This window comes from Rana temporaria, chromosome 2 (assembly GCF_905171775.1).
Source record: "Rana temporaria chromosome 2, aRanTem1.1, whole genome shotgun sequence".
NCBI classification, from domain to species: domain Eukaryota; kingdom Metazoa; phylum Chordata; class Amphibia; order Anura; family Ranidae; genus Rana; species Rana temporaria.
The window spans coordinates 262,029,285-262,041,968 of NC_053490.1; the positions used below are offsets into that span (position 1 = coordinate 262,029,285).

Genomic DNA, 12,684 nt, shown 5'->3' on the forward strand with positions numbered 1-12,684 from the left:
TTTCACATGTGCGGACCATATGTCCGCATTGTCATCCATCCGTTTGCGGATGAAAATGAGACATACATTGGTCCCTATATGTGATTGCGGATGTTCATCCGCTGACACCCGTAATCACCCGCCTCCGCAAAGCTCAGATTTTGCAGACGGAAGAAAATCCTATTTTTTCTTCCGTCTGCGGATCGGATGAACACGGACATACGGTCCGTGTTCATCCGATCCCCCCATAGGGGAGAGCGGAGGAAAGACAGGGCGGTCCCTGTACAGCTGGGATTTTACGGAGGATCCCCGCTGAGCTGACGGACACACGGAGGCGGGTCATTACTGATCCGCCCCGTGTGAAAGGGCCCTTACTCACACTTACTAACAGCGGTGAAGGCTTGGCCTTGGCACAAGAAAAGCAAATGTTAATCAAACATTCTTGCTCACCCCCTTTAGGCTACCAGGTACCTACATCACCAGCAGCACTCTCCTGACGGGGCAGGTAAAAGTGTTTCATTAACAGTGGATTTTTTTCCAAAATATATATTTTTTTTTTTTCACAATTTATTTTTTTATTATTGGTGTAAAAAGAAGCATTACAAGCATATGTGATAGTCACAATAGACAGGTATCAAAACAGAAGTATAACTGGTTTCAGTGACATGCATACATTGCAAAAAATAAATGAACAGAAAATATCCATAAAACTATACTATCAAATGGGGGGTTGGAGTAATCCCAGAGAGGGGAAGAAAAAAGAGATGAAAAGGATGGGGGGGGAGGGGATGGAGAGAGGGAATGAAAGTCACTCCTCCTTCAGATGGTCCTAAAGGGTGAAGGGTCTGGACATAGGGATGGGAAGAGCATGGACCCTACAGGATGTGGTCAAGTCATTAACGCATTTGTTCAGGGGGGGGGGGGGAGTAGGATCTGTAGCTGTCAGAAAATGTGAAGTGGGTCCAGCATGCCCATGTTAGGGTGAATTTCTGTAAACATTCCTGGGATGTGTAAATGAGTTCTTCTAATTCTGCAATCTTTGCAATTCTAGATAGCCATTCTCTGATGGTTGGTGCGTCAGGTAAGCGCCAATGATTAGGGATGCATAACCTGGCTGCATTCACCATATGCATGGCTAAAGACTTGTGGTAAGAGCTTTTCGGAAGGGTTGAATGGTGTAGAAGGTACTGGGCAGGGTTGTAGTCTAGCTCGTATGTTGTTACCATCTTAATAATGGAGTGCACCTTCTCCCAAAACGGTTGGATGGACCCACACTCCCACCATATGTGAATCATGGATCCCACATCAGTGTTACATCGCCAACAAATGTTAGGGATTGTGGGCGAGAATTTGTGTAGACCTGAAGGGGTCCTGTACCACTTGGTAATGATTTTATACCCATTTTCTTGGATCGCTACATTTAATGAACTTTTGTGGGCCGTCGTGTAAATGTTTGTCCAGTCCTCGTCTGTGAGGGTCAATTTAAGATCCTTCTCCCAGGATTCATGTAGGTGTTTGGAGGAGGATGGGAAGGAGTCTGTCTGGAGGAAGGTGTAGATGGATGAGGTTATCAGTGGTGTACCCCAAGGTTCAGTGCTGGGACCCTTACTTTTCAATATATTTATAAATGATATTGGGTCTGAGATCAAAAGTAACATTTCTGTCTTTGCAGATGACACCAAGCTATGCAGTGGAATAACGTCTTTACAGGATGTCTCCAATTTACAAGCCGACCTCAATGCTCTGTCTAATTGGGCGACTATGTGGCAGATGAGGTTTAATGTTGATAAATGTAAAGTTATGCACTTGGGGGCTAAGAATATGCATGCATCATACATACTAGGGGGAGTACAACTGGGGGGATCTGTAGTGGAGAAGGATCTGGGGGTTTTAGTTGATCATAAGCTCAATAATGGCATGCAATGCCAAGCTGCGGTTTCCAAAGCGAGCAAAGTCCTTTCTTGTATTAAGAGAGGTATGGACTCCAGAGACAGAGATATAATTTTGCCCCTGTACAAATCATTAGTAAGACCTCATCTGGAATATGCAGTTCAGTTTTGGGCACCAGTTCTCAAAAAGGACATCGGAGAACTGGAGAAAGTGCAGAGAAGGGCAACCAAACTGATAAGAGGCATGGAGGAGCTCAGCTATGAGGAAAGATTAGAGGAACTGAATTTATTCACTCTTGAGAAGAGGAGAATAAGGGGGGATATGATCAACATGTACAAATATATAAGAGGTCCATACAGTGAACTTGGTGTTGAGTTATTCACTTTACGGTCAACACTGAGGACAAGGGGGCACTCTTTACGTCTAGAGGAAAAGAGATTTCACCTCCAAATACGGAAAGGTTTTGTTCACAGTAAGAGCTGTGAAAATGTGGAACAGACTCCCTCCAGAGGTGGTTCTGGCCAGCTCAGTAGATTGCTTTAAGAAAGGCCTGGATTCTTTCCTAAATGTACAGAATATAACTGAGTACTAAGATTTGTAGGTAAAGTTGATCCAGGGTGAATCCGATTGCCTCTCGGGGGATCAGGAAGGAATTTTTTCCCCTGCTGTAGCAAATTGGATCATGCTCTGCTGGGGTTTTTTGCCTTCCTCTGGATCAACTGTGGGTATAGAGTTGGGTGTATAGGATTTTACTGTGTTTTTTATTTTTTTATTTTTATTTTTTGTGGTTGAACTGGATGGACTTGTGTCTTTTTTCAACCTGACTAACTATGTAACTAACTATGTAACTATGAGATGAGGTGCCTTTGTGGGGCTTGCCGAAGGCTCAGAGATTCGAAGCGGGTAAGGGGCCTGGACCAGGTCGTATTCGGGGCTTTAGACTAAATATAGTGTCTCATTTGTCTGTATGGCCAAAACGGGATAGACTGCGTGCACGACTCAGCTGCCAGTCTCTCATAAGGCTTCGGGTTCCCTCCCCGAAACAAGTGTTTCGCGAAGATATCCGAGTGTGGCCATTCTTTCTGGAGAAACGAGGGGTCGCCAGGGGGAAAGTCCGGGTTCCCCCTTAGTGACGTCAGTGGGCCTAGATGGGAGGAGATGTTATGTTGGGAAACCGCTTTATTGAAAGCTACTAGAGTTGGGTAGATAAGCGGGTGGGCTTTAATTGTCTGGGGCCATATATGAGGTGGGAGTCACGGGAGTATGTGTGTTGGAGTGTGAATTGAGAGCCTTTCCAAGGCTACCCAAGCCTTTTCTAGGCAGTGGATTTTCCAATCCGCAATCCTTGTCAAGTGGCAAGCTAAGTAATACTTGTAAAGATCTAAACAAAAACCAAAAGGTTGACGCTGCGCTAAATTAAATATTGAATTATAAATGTAAATAGCTGCTAGCACTAAATTGTGTACAACAACTTGGTAACATAAAAAAGAAAAAAACAGTGCAGCGCTAGTGAGTGATATTGTGCTCATATAAATTAATAATAAACAAAAAAAGTCATTCTGGAATAAACTGAAAATTTAGCCAGAATAGGAAAAAACATAAAAATGCAGATGGATATATGAAGAAAAAGTCTTAAAAAGCCACGAAACAAAGTTCATATGACTCTATCCAGTAATTTTCCTTGTGAAAGAGAAGTGGATTGTGCAGACAATGTGAAAGACTCTTGATTGATGTGAGGTAAGCTGTCACCAATACACCCGTGAGGAAGGATAAGATTGCCTGCTTACCAGATGAAAAGACTGTTTTGCATCAGTCTAATAGGGCCTGTGGGAAGTCTGGTCTCCCAATACCTTAGCCGTCAAGATAACCACGGTATAGCTCAGCATACAATCCGAAGAGTCATAAACCAAAAAAAAGAGAAGAAGGACCTCTCATAGCGTATAACGTTTAAAAATAGAAGAGGGTTTAATAAAAATTGCACTTACAATTAGGCAATATAAATACAGCATGGATAGCAAAACGTCTCCGATCTCTTGTTCCGATGCTTCTCGCTACTCGGTCAGGAAAACACAGCCGGCGTTCAGGACGGAACGCGATGACGTCACGGCACCCTACGATCGTTTCGTCGCTAATGGACTTCAACGGGGGAGTAAGCCGGATCTTATCCTTCCTCACGGGTGTATTGGTGACAGCTTACCTCACATCAATCAAGAGTCTTTCACATTGTCTGCACAATCCACTTCTCTTTCACAAGGAAAATTACTGGATAGAGTCATATGAACTTTGTTTCGTGGCTTTTTAAGACTTTTTCTTCATATATCCATCTGCATTTTTATGTTTTTTCCTATTCTGGCTAAATTTTCAGTTTATTCCAGAATGACTTTTTTTGTTTATTATTAATTTATATGAGCACAATATCACTCACTAGCGCTGCACTGTTTTTTTCTTTTTTTTCTTTTTTTTCTTTTTTCTTTTTTACTTGTAAAGATCTGGCAGTCCGATTCCGCCACGCTCTTTGGGGAGAGTGAGACATAAGTATTTAATGCGTGGGGGTTTATTACTCCACAGAAAACTGGAGCAAGCTCGTCTATAGGCCGTAAAAAAAGAAGGGGGGAGATGAATTGGCATAGACTGTATCAGGTATAATAAACGGGGTAAGATCACCATCTTGATTAGAGCTGCGCGGCCAAACCAGGAAATGTTCAAATTAGCCCAGCCTTTCAAGTCTTTCTGGGCTCTTGTAAGAGCTTTCAGGAAATTTAGTTTGTAGAGTTCCGTCATATTCCTGGCAATCTGAATGCCCAGGTATGTAATAGCCACCTCCTTCCATTTAAATGGGAAGGAGTCCTGGCAGTGTAGCATTTCCTGGTGTGGCAGCGAGACGTTTAAGGCATACTATTTAGAATAGTTTATCTTTAGGTTTGAGAGTTCTCCAAACTGGCTTATGTCTTTTGGAAGATTTGGCAGTGAGATCCTGGGCAATTGTAGAGACAGCAGGATGTCATCTGCAAAAGCAGCAACTTTGAATTCCCTTCCCGCTAGGGTAACTCCTTTAATGTCAGGGTTATTGCGCAATTTGTTCAAGAGGGGTTCTAGTGTCAGAACGAAAATCAAGGGGGATAGGGGGCATCCTTGACGGGTGCCATTGCTAATGGAGAAGGCGTTTGACAGGAAGCCGTTGGTCTTTACCCTGGCAGACGGGTTGGAATAGAGGGCGTCAATATACGTAGCCATGCGAGGCATTAGGCCTATGCTCTTCAGGACCTCTCGCATGTAGTCCCAGGCTACCCTGTCAAACGCCTTCTCTGCATCAAGGGATAGGAAGAAGTCCCTAGCTGTCGACGTCTGTAGCCAATGTTGTAAGTTTAGAGCGCGTATGGAATTGTCTCTGGCCTCCCTGCCTGGTACAAATCCTACTTGATCTAACGTGACCAGTCCCGGGATGAGAGGGAGCAGTCGATTGGCTAAAATTTTTAGAGTTTTATATCTACGTTGAGTAGGGAGATGGGTCTGTAGTTTGCGGCTAGTAAGGGATCCTTGCCCTCCTTAGGGATGACCGTTATGTGAGCTTCTAGAAGCCTGCCCATCTGGGTTTGAGGGTCCGCTAGGGAGTTAAACATTTTGAGCATCTCCTGGCTTAGAGTCTCCTGAAATGTTTTGTAGTAAACAAGGGTTAAGCCGTCCGGCCCCGCACTCTTCCCCACTTTCATATGTTTTATGGCTAAGTGAAGCTCCTCTTTGGAAAGGGGAGATTCAAGGGCTTTGGCTTGTTCAAAATATTTTTTTTCATTGAGGGAAAGGTAAATCATTATATACAATCATTTTCTATTGGCCTACATACACAGAGATATCATGCAGTGGGGTTATAGTAAATACTTGTTTCTGCTTCCTCCGAACATTTAAGAAAAGTACATAAGTAGATTAACCATTTGCTGACAGCCCTATAACAGTTTTACTGCTACAGAGTGGCAGCTGTGCACCAAATCACGTATATATACGTAAACTTGCTCTACTGGGTAGCGTGCATGAATGTGTGCCGCCAGTGGCTCGCTCCTGCTGTGAATATACACAGCAGGAGCCGATCAGCGGGTACTGCGGACTCAATGTCTGCTGGCACCCACTGATCATCCTGCAGAGATACAGAACAGTGGTCTGCCTATGTAAACAAAGCAGATTGCTGTTCTGGATCCTGTGTCTCTGCAAATCAAGGACTAGGATCCAAGTCTTCCCCTAGTAAAAGAACCTTCCACACTGTAATAGAACACTGGCTAGGGACACAGGTAACCTTTTGACCGCCCCTGATGTAAACCCCTTCCCAGCCAGAGTGATCAGTACAGTGATAGTGACAGTGCCTTTTTTTTAGCACTAATCACTGTTTTAGTGTCATTGAACCCCAAAAGCATTAAAAGTGTCAGTTAGTGTCCTAATATCGTAGTCCCACTATAAGTCACTGATTGCCGCCATTACTAGTAGAGAAATAAATAAATAAGTAGAAATGAAAAAAAATATCCCATATATAATTTGTAGACTCTATAACTTCTCCAAAAAACAATCAATATACGGTTATTGGGATTTTTTTTACTAAAACTATTTGGCAGCATACATATTGGGCTAAATATATGAAGAAATTAGATGTGTTCATTTTTTTTATTTGATATGTTTTATAGCAGAAAGTAAAAAATATAGTTTTTTTTTTTCAAAATCTTCTTTTTTTGTACATGCCCAAAAGAAAGCTCTATTTGTGGGAAAAAAATTACTTTACTAAAATTAATTTCCCGCTTAGTGGTAGAAATCTTGTTTGTTTATGATCCTAGTGATGACAAAAATGTTATGCTGATCAAAATGTTTGTGTTCGATTAATCTTTTTTTTTTTAATCGATCAATCGACTAATTTCGATTAATTATAATGCACATACAGATCCAACTACTTTTAGCTGATCTCCTCCTTGCAGGCTGATTCCCAGTGCAGCTACCAACCACTGGGAAAATGGATAGCAGGATACAAAAAAACACACAAAGTCAGCGCTCGATGGGAATAGCATGAAAACTTTTATAGTCTTCAAGTAGGTAACAAAATAAATATTGCACTGGAGATAAAATCGATGTCGCTACATAAACTGTAAAAATGGTGCGAGTAATACCAAACGGTAACAAAAGCAGTCATAAAAACATGTAGCTAAGTATGATACTGGTATAAAAATGTGTACAACGATGCCACTGCTGAATCCAGATGAATGTCAGTGAATTTACTAGCGGTTGGTAACCCTGAAAGGTAATAAAGGGGTTAAGCACAGAGCTGTTCTTTTAGAAAGCTTGATACATATGGCAGTCTGTCCCCTTGAATGCCCCTGGGTGTGCTGATGTCCTCCTGGCTGCCACTGCTTTTCAGACAAGACTCCATGTCAAACTATTCTGATGAATGGATCCTCCTAAGCCAGCCTGAGCCCAGCCTGGATCTGGTGATTTTTATAGACCTAGGAGACCCTTGCTAGGCCACCAAAAGTCTCCTGAGCACATCTTCCATCCAACTCCCCTGTTGGCATGACTCATGCATATTTAAGGGCTGGCTCAGCCACCCTGCCAGGCCCACTGCCTGGGCATTGGCCAAACTTCCCTAAGTATGCAGATCAACTCTCCTGGCCTTCGCCCTCTAATTTCTAGTGGTTTCTTCAAATTTTCAGAACCGGTGGAAGGCACCAGAGACCTGCCCCTGGGAGTCACCCAGCCTGACCTGCATTAAACTCTGAACCAGATTCCAGACTCACACTTACCAGGAGTAAATAAATGTTTCTGAAATAAACTAAAAGCACACTAGAGGGTGCTACATAAGCAATACACAATCACGTGCAAAGAGAATACTTTTTTTTTTAAAAACTGTATTTTTGACTAAACATGATTGGAAGATGGAAGTCAGAAGAGGAAGTCAGCACCCCTTTAACTAAGCTAAGAGAAAAGTCCATTGGAAAGTGAACAGCCTATGTGCCATTAGTAAATGAACCCCAATGTGTTGAAGTGCACATATGATAGTGTGACTATTAGGGATGAGCCTAAGACACCCCCCCCCCCCGTTCGGTTCGCAGCAGAACATGCGAACAGGCAAAAAATGTGTTTGAACACGCAAACACTGTTAAAGTCTATGGGACACGAACATGAAAAATCAAAAGTGCTAATTTTAAAGGCTAATATGCAAGTTATTGTCATAAAAATGTTTGAGGACCTAGGTCCTGCCCCAGGGGACATGTATCAATGCAAAAAAAAGTTTTAAAAAATTTCAGTTTTTTCGGGAGCAGTGATTTTAATAATGCTTAAAGTGAAACAATAAAAGTAAAATATTCCTTTAAATTTCGTACCTGGGGGGTGTCTATAGTATGCCTGTAAAGTAGTTTCCGTACTTAGAAAAGTCCCTTCGCAAAATGACATTTCTAAAGGAAAAAAAGTAATTTAAAACTACTCGCGGCTATAATGAATTGTTGGGTCCCGGGAATACAGATAAAAGTCATTGAAAAAAAACACAGAGACAAAATAAAAAAAAAGAATGGGGGTCCCGCCCAAATTCTATATCAGGCCCTTCAGGTCGGGTATGGATATTAATGGGAACCCCGAACCAAAATAAAAAAAAATGAATGGGGGTCCCGCCCAAATTCTATATCAGGCCCTTCAGGCGCCATTTTTTTGTTTAAATCCATACCAGACCCTTATCCGAGCACACAACCTGGCAGTTTGCAGGAAAAGAGGGGGGGGGGGGGCGAGAGAGAGAAATATTTCACTTTTATTTTTTAAGCATTATTAAAATCACTGCTCCCGAAAAAACGGCATTGATACATGTCCCCTGGGGCAGGACCCAGGTTCCCAAACACTTTTTATGACAATAACTTGCATATTAACCTTTGAAATGAGCACTTTTGATGTCTCCCATAGACTTTTAAAGGGTGTTCCGCGACTTTTCGAATTTGCCGCAAACACCCCAAATTGTTCGCTGTTCGACTGGATCATAAAGCTCATCCCTAGTGACTATACTCATAATGATGCAGAAGCATCTCAAGTTATCTGACTGTCCCCAGATGTACTGAAACATTATATAAAAAAAAACATTGCACCACTGTATCCAACAAAATGTAAAAGAAATGTGTTAGCATTGTTCAATTCCAACTCTTCCTATAACACATATAGACAGTAATATTTCACTTTAGTTAGTGAAAACCCCAGAATCCATTAGGACAGTGTCAGTGACTAATGCAGTATTATGAATGTGAGATCAACAGTGTAGCAAAGCCCTTTGTCAGAAATTCTGTTTTACATGTTTTACGGCTTTTGTTCAGTTTGATCAATGACAAATGTCTCACTTCATGTTAGTTTTCAATACATGTGTTGTAGCACTGATAACATTTTGTTTTAATCTCAGTAATCAGAAAGCACCTCTAAACAATAGGAATTTTGCAGGCCATGCCATTTATTACACACCTCTTCAATTAGCATCACCCCTTGAAAAGGAGAGATATGCCAACCAGCTGTATAAATCACCATTGGTGGCAAGGAGACTGGCAGGTGCAGATGGCCAGCTATGGTATATATACCTGTGATACACGAGGAGTCCCGAGAACTGCACAGAACTATTAGTTACATCATCAATGGATTTTGTGAAAGCAGAAAGCACCCTGAACAAAGAATAACGGTAAGTTCAAAACTCTAATTTTCACCTACTATAACTATTAAACTTATGGTGAGGTTGACTAATTAACACACAATGCATAGTAAAGCACAATACGTATAGTAGAGGCTTCTTAAACAAAATGACCCCTTTATCATTATTTTTTAAAACATCTGGTTTATTTCTCATTTTTAGGATAGCCATTCAATTCATTCTTAAAGCCCCAACAGCAATTGGTAACACATAAAGGGTTCACATTTACAGAGTTATTTATTTCATGGCTGTACAACTATCCCAAATATAAGCATAATGTAATAGAAATGATGACATAAAAATAAAGCCTGACACAAATGCCATACTATACCTTTTAATAGCTAAAATCAGTATGCAGGTATACTAAAGACTTCCATTGAGAGAAATACAGAAAGCCATTTTGCAATGCTAGCAGCCAGTTTGTCTGTGTATTTAACGCTTTCTGAGGCCTCATACACACGACCGAGTTTCTCAGCAAAAACCAGCAAGAAACTTGCTGGGAGATATTTTTTTGCCGAGGAAACCGGTCGTGTGTACATTTTCGTTGAGGAAACTGTCGAGAAACTCGACAAGCCAAAAAGAGAGCATGTTCTCTATTTCATTGACGGGAATGGAGAAAATTGGCTTGTCGAGTTCCTCGACAGCCTAACAAGGAACTCGACGAGGAAAACGATGTGTTTCGCCCATCGAGTTTCTCGGTCGTGTGTACATTTTCGTCGAGGAAACTGTTGAGAAACTCGACGAGCAAAAAAAAGAGAGCAAGTTCTCTATTTCCTCGACGGGAATGGAGAAACTTGCCTTGTCGAGTTCCTCGACAGCCTAACAAGGAACTCGACGAGGTGTTTCGCCCTTCGAGTTCCTCGGTCGTGTACGAGGCTTCAGTTGCTGACCTAGAACAAATATACAGATCACAAAAAAAGACAAATTTCCCGATAAGTGCTTCTGGTCAATGCTGCAGAAACTATTGAAACCTTTGGATCTGCATGACAGACAGCCAAATAGAATTTGCAGAAAAGGGTCAGAAATAGCATCCTGTATATTCGCTCAGTACAGGTTTCCTTTCAAATTAAGACTGAGCCAAAAGAAGAGGAAGTAAACCAGGAAAGTTTCATTTTTACTATTTTGAAATGGACTTGAAATTGTAATGAACAGGTATATGTATTGTATATCAGTGATTCAAATAATTGAATGTGCGTACCCATCGTCCTGTAAGCCAGTGTGTTTAGACACATCAGACAGACAGACAAACAGAAAATTATGATACACATTTTTTCAGATAGAAAATTGGATAGCCACCTTCCTGGCACATGGGGTGCAAAGATGCATCACAACATAAATCTACATGGCAGAAAAAAGATAACATAATGATAAATCAAGATACATGTTTGATGACAAGTTATGCATTACATTTTTTTTTATATATAAAATATAAATGATTGGAAGAAAAAATACTAGGATTCACATCTTTCTGGTAGCCTGTGTATCTGATTCAAGATGCATATTTTTCATGCACACTATGGAACAGGCTAAACTTTTTTCTGCCCATACAATATGATAAATAAGGGACTAGTAAGTGATGTTCTAGAAAACAAATCTTCCTCTCTGGAAATCACACTGGGCTTTTCCATTCAGAACTGAAAACCTCTGTTTATGGAGTTTAAGGGAAGCCTAGAAGAACATATGGAGGTGGTATTCTAACACCCTAAAAATGCTAAGTGCCAACTATTTGGCATCAATCAAGTCCACTTTTGGGACAATCATGCACATTACAAAGTGAGAGTCACAGTCTTGCTTTCTTTCTTTTTCTTTCTTTCTCTTTCTTTTTCTTTCTTTCTTTCTTTCTTTCTTTCTTTCTTTCTTTCTTTCTTTCTTTCTTTCTTTCTTTCTTTCTTTCTTTCTTTCACTTTCCTTTCCCATCCTTTTCTTTCCTTTGCTTTCCTTTCCCTTCTCCTCCTTTCCTTTATTTCCCTTCCTTACTTTCCTTTCCCTAAACTTCCTTTCCTTTCCCTTCTCTTACTTTCCTTCGTTTCCCTTCCTTCCTTTTCTTTCCCTAACCTTCCTTTCTTTTCCCTTCATTTCCTTCCCGCCTTTCCTTCCTTTCTTTCCTAATTTTCTTTCTTTATTTCCTCTTTCCTTCCTTCCTTTCCCTTCCTTCCTTTACTTTCTCTTCCTTCCTTCCTTCCTAACTTCCTTCATTCCTTCCTTCATTCCTTCCTTCCTTCCCTTTCTCCTCCTTTCTTTCTCCCTCTCTACCTTCCTTGCTTTCCTTCATTTCCTTCCTTTCTTTCATTCATTTTATTCTTTACTTTCCTTCCTTTCTTTCCTTCTTTCAGTTATCTTTGCATTATTCAGGCATTTATATAACAGCACTTTCCATATATGGTACACTACACTCATATTAACCACTTAAGCCACGGAAGGATTTACACCGTTCCTGACCAGAGTACTTTTTGCGATACAACACTGCATCGTTGTTGCACCCAAACAAAATTGATGTCCTTTTTTCCCCCACAAATAGAGCTTTCTTTTGGTGGTATTTGATCACCTCTGTGGTTTAATTTTTTTGCGCTATAAATAAAAAAAGAGCGACAATTTTGAAAAAAAGCAATATTTTTTACTTTTTGCTATAATAAATATACCCCAAAAATATATAAAAAAATGAATTTCTTTCTCAGTTTAGGGCGATATGCATTCTTCTACATATTTTTGGTAAAAAAAAAATGCAATACGCATATATCAATTGGTTTGCGCAAAAGTTATAGCGTCTACAAAATAGGTTTTTATCGTGACTGCGACATTGCGGCGGACACATCGGACACTTTTGACACTATATTGGAACCGTTGTCATTTATACAGCGATCAGTGTTATAAAAATGCACTGATTACTGTGTAAATGACACTGGCGGGGGAAGGGGTTAAACACTAGGGAGCGATCAGGGGGTTAAGTGTGTCCTAGGTAGTGATTCTAACTGTGGGGGGATGGTCTCACTACAACATGACAGAGATCACTCCTGATGAGAGGGAGCAGTAGATCCCTGTCATGTTGCTAGGCAGAACAGGGAAATGCCTTGTTTACATAGGCATCTCCCAGGTCTGAAGCTCTGTGTCACGATCGCGACCCCCGGCGGACATTG

General features: G+C 41.0%; 1 long non-coding RNA gene across 1 annotated transcript in view; it reads left to right on the top strand.

Moving 5' to 3' along the window:
• The first annotated feature begins 8,810 nt into the window (after positions 1 to 8,810).
• LOC120926713 overlaps positions 8,811 to 12,684 on the top strand; it is a 28,711-nt gene continuing 24,837 nt past the window's right edge. The window contains exon 1 of the long non-coding RNA XR_005746982.1: positions 8,811 to 9,541. This is a non-coding gene — a long non-coding RNA (uncharacterized LOC120926713). The remainder of the gene's footprint in view (positions 9,542 to 12,684) is intronic.